This window comes from Mytilus californianus, unplaced genomic scaffold (assembly GCF_021869535.1).
Source record: "Mytilus californianus isolate M0D057914Y unplaced genomic scaffold, xbMytCali1.0.p SCAF_7, whole genome shotgun sequence".
NCBI classification, from domain to species: domain Eukaryota; kingdom Metazoa; phylum Mollusca; class Bivalvia; order Mytilida; family Mytilidae; genus Mytilus; species Mytilus californianus.
In genome coordinates this window covers 107,032,757-107,037,125 of record NW_026262723.1, presented here as the reverse complement: position 1 = coordinate 107,037,125, position 4,369 = coordinate 107,032,757, and positions in this window count along the sequence as shown.

The window sequence follows — 4,369 nt, the reverse complement described above, 5'->3', positions numbered from 1 at the left end:
GAGGATTAGTTTATTTCCACAATTATTTTGTTTGCCCAGTGTCAATCAACTATAGACCTTAGCTTTATTAAAGAAGGCCTTATAACTAGTTGTTTCCCTGGAAAATACCGATACTTTATGATGATGTATATTCAGGACATACAAGTTCAATCTTATATAGATTTCTGTAAGCAAATTGGTGTTTTGCTCTTATAAACTGGCCTGGCTTCTCTTGTCCATTTAATAATGTTTTATTTTTAAAAAAAAACCTCTCTACTGAACCCTGTGGACCAAATTCAGCCATAAAGATACTTCAATGCCTTCTTTTTTTATGTTTGCCTTATTTTCCTGTAGGAGTTGTGGAAAAAAACAAAACAGTAAGCTTGATTATTACATAGTTGCATGCAAATTGTTAGAGGTTATAAATTTGTTTTACTACAGCTGACCTCCTTTTGATTTGATTAAAGGTTGTGATTCTTCTCTATCTTTGCTCATTGTTGAGGTTATATTTGGTACATAGTTATACAATGAGTATTTATGGAAGAGTTTGCCATTGTTGTAGTTATATATGGTACATAGTTATACAATGAGTATGTATGGAAGAGTTTGTTATTGTTGTAGTTATATTTGGTACAGAGTTATACAATGAGTATTTATGGAAGAGTTTGCCATTGTTGTAGTTATATTTGGTACATAGTTATACAATGAGTAATTATGGAAGAGTTTGCCATTGCTGTAGTTATATTTGGTACAGAGTTATTCAATGAGTATTTATGGAAGAGTTTTCCATTGTTGTAGTTATATTTGGTACAGAGTTATACAAAGAGTATTTATGGAAGAGTTTGCCATTGATGTAGTTATATTTAGTACATAGTTATACAATGAGTATTTATGGAAGAGTTTGCCATTGTTGTAGTTATATTTGGTACATAGTTATACAATGAGTATTTATGGAAAAGTTTGCCATTGTTGTAGTTATATTTGGTACAGAGTTATACAATGAGTATTTATGGAAAAGTTTGCCATTGTTGTAGTTATATTTAGTACATAGTTATACAATGAGTATTTATGGAAGAGTTTGCCATTGTTGTAGTTATATTTAGTACATAGTTATACAATGAGTATTTATGGAAGAGTTTGCCATTGTTGTAGTTATATTTGGTATAGAGTTATACAATGAGTATTTATGGAAGAGTTTGCCATTGTTGTAGTTATATTTGGTACAGAGTTATACAATGAGTATTTATGGAAAAGTTTGCCATTGTTGTAGTTATATTTGGTACAGAGTTATACAATGAGTATTTATGGAAGAGTTTGCCATTGTTGTAGTTATATTTGGTATAGAGTTATACAATGAGTATTTATGGAAGAGTTTGCCATTGATGTAGTTATATTTAGTACATAGTTATACAATGAGTATTTATGGAAGAGTTTGCCATTGTTGTAGTTATATTTGGTACAGAGTTATACAATGAGTATTTATGGAAAAGTTTGCCACTGTTGTAGTTATCACATTACTAACATTATTACGGTCACATACATTCTAACATAATGAAGAGGTATTTCAGCTTTGATTCTTTTTAATCTGCTATTTGATGTATTTTAGGGAATTGTAAAATGACAAGTTTTGTTTTGGTGGATTTGGTGTTGGAAAATTAGATTCCACCACTGCAACAAGTGTGTTACGATATTTCTCCACTCGAGACATTAAAATTTAACTGTTGAGAGTGGAGAAATATTGTAATACACGAGTTATAGTGGTGGAATCTGTTTCTGATTTGCAGAAAGTTGTGTTCTTTATATGTGACATCATCAGGCATGGTTGCCTTTATTCATGACATCACAATAGGAAATTCAGAAGAAACCAAGAAAATTTGACTTCATAATTAAATTTCCAATAATCATTTGCCGAGAACAGATATTTCACTAGTGAGAACAATTTTTTCACAATCGGTTGGGAAATGTAAAAATAGTGAAAAAATTAGAGAAGTATAGATTACCAAGTTTTCTGTACATAAATACTGTAAAAATATCAGCTAAACGTCATTATAAACACTGTTATATTAAGCTTTTTGTCAAGTGAGTGGACGGAACAGTTAAAAAAAGTCTTCATATTGTGTTGAGCAGCTGATATTTCATAAGAAAAATCTGATAATCAAATTAATCTGATTGTATTTAGTTTTATCGTTAAAGAAAATCAATAGTTTTTCTTGGTTTTACGAGCAAACCTGGTCAAACTTGTCAATGTTGAATCAAACATTATTACATTGGTGATGATTAGGCAGGGTAAAGCATATTTGACTTCACAAAGCAATGATATGCAATTCTATGAAGAGCTAAGCAGAGTGATACAGGAACCAAGCAAACTGATAATACCAATTAGAATATCCAAATTACCTGTTAGTGACCTTCTTTTGACCTTATTACTTGGAAATTTTGACTTTAACAACAGTTTTTCTCTTTGTTGTCAGTCTCAATGTACAGGTAGATATTGATTTAATTTGGTAATTAATTGGAAAGGGGGATGGGTCAAGTGCATGTAAAACTGGGTAACCCCATTAAGTGCCTGTTACAAGTCAGGCCATCTGGACCTTGTGTTGTTCATCTTTGTTTGTCAGCCTTTTTTTGTGCGAGACAAGTGTTGGACGGTTGGTTCGGTCTGTTGTCCTCTCCAATATTTTTGGTAACTCATGTTATCCTTTTTATTCATTATATTATAAACAGTAACAGATCATATATTAGTTTCATATTCCTTGACCTAATCATTCTAATACTATCCTCATTGTGAAAATTAAGTTTTTAACCTTTCAAGCAAATTTAGCTAATTTATATGTATATGATTAACAAATAGGTATTGTTGATTGATTGATTGGTGTTTAACCTCCAGTGACAATACAAGATGCATATTCAGGATGCTAACATGTTATAAAGGTCATATGAATATTTGATGCTTAGTTCTAGCTTGGCAATCTGAGCTGGTTTAATAACATGCCAGCTCAAAATAGAAGTCTGCAACTGACATCATGTTATCTGCATTTATTCCAACATGAGACAAGCAATCTTCCAGGAGACAGCAGTGGACAGTTAAATAAATACAAATCCTATATACACACTAAAGCCTGATTCAATCTGTGCTAATGTTTGGAAACAAAACTTGGGAGGTTTATAGTAAATTGGTAGTCCATCTTCAAAGAAAAGTGTTGTAGTCTGTTTCATACTAAACAGATTAGATTAGTTGGGGCTGCTGGATCTATTCATAAGCCTTCAAATCTATTTTTAGCCATTACGGCCATGTTTGTCAATGGATACAAGCTTCGGATACAATTTATAAACAAGATACCCTAAGGAACATTTAGTTAAAGTTTGAAGGTAATTGGCCCAGTAGTTTCAGAGGAGAAGAATTTTAAATGTTAGCAAACTTGATGAACAAATTGTGTAAAATTGTCTTTAAAGGGCAATAACTCCTTAAGGGGTCAATTGACAATTATGGTCATATTAACTTTTTTGTAGATCTTACTTTGCTGAACATTATTGCTGCTTACAGTTAATATATATCTATAATAATATTTAAAATAATAACAAAAAACTGCAAAATTTTGTTAAAACTACCAATTCGGTGGCAGCAACCTAACAAAGGGTTGTTTGATTCGTCTGAAAATTTCAGAACATCTTAACCAATTGACCAATTTCACCCCATGTCAGATTTGCTCTAAAAGCTTTAGTTTTTGAGATATAAGCCAAAAACTGCATTTGACCCCTATGTTCTATTTTTAGCCATGGCGGCCATGTTTGTTGATGGATCAAAAATTTATAAACTAGATACCCTAAGGAACATTTAGTTAAAGTTTGAAGGTATTTGGCCCAGTAGTTTCAGAGGAGAAGATTTTTTAAATAGTTTACGACGACAGACAACGACAGACGACAACAGACAACGACGACGACGACAGACGATGGAAAACGACGGACGCCAAGTGATGGCATAAGCTCACATGGGGCCCCGGTGAGCTAATAAGATCTCGGTTACTAATTGCCATTAAAAGCAACTGTTTTTGCTCTCGTGTACATCATATTTTTATCTGCCTTTCTGATAGCCGTTGCAATACAATGGATTATTGTACCTCAGATTTTGTCCAGTGATACCTATTGCATCTGCCGTACTGATAGCAGGTAATAGGGTGTGACTACATGACCAAGATAGACCAAATTAATAAACAAGTCATTGTGCCGTACCGATAGCAGGTAATAGGGTGTGGCTACATGACCAAGATAGACCAAATTAATAAACAAGTCATTGTGCCGTACTGATAGCAGGTAATAGGGTGTGACTACATGACCAAGATAGACCAAATTAATAAACAAGTCATTGTGCCGTACTGATAGCTAGTAATAG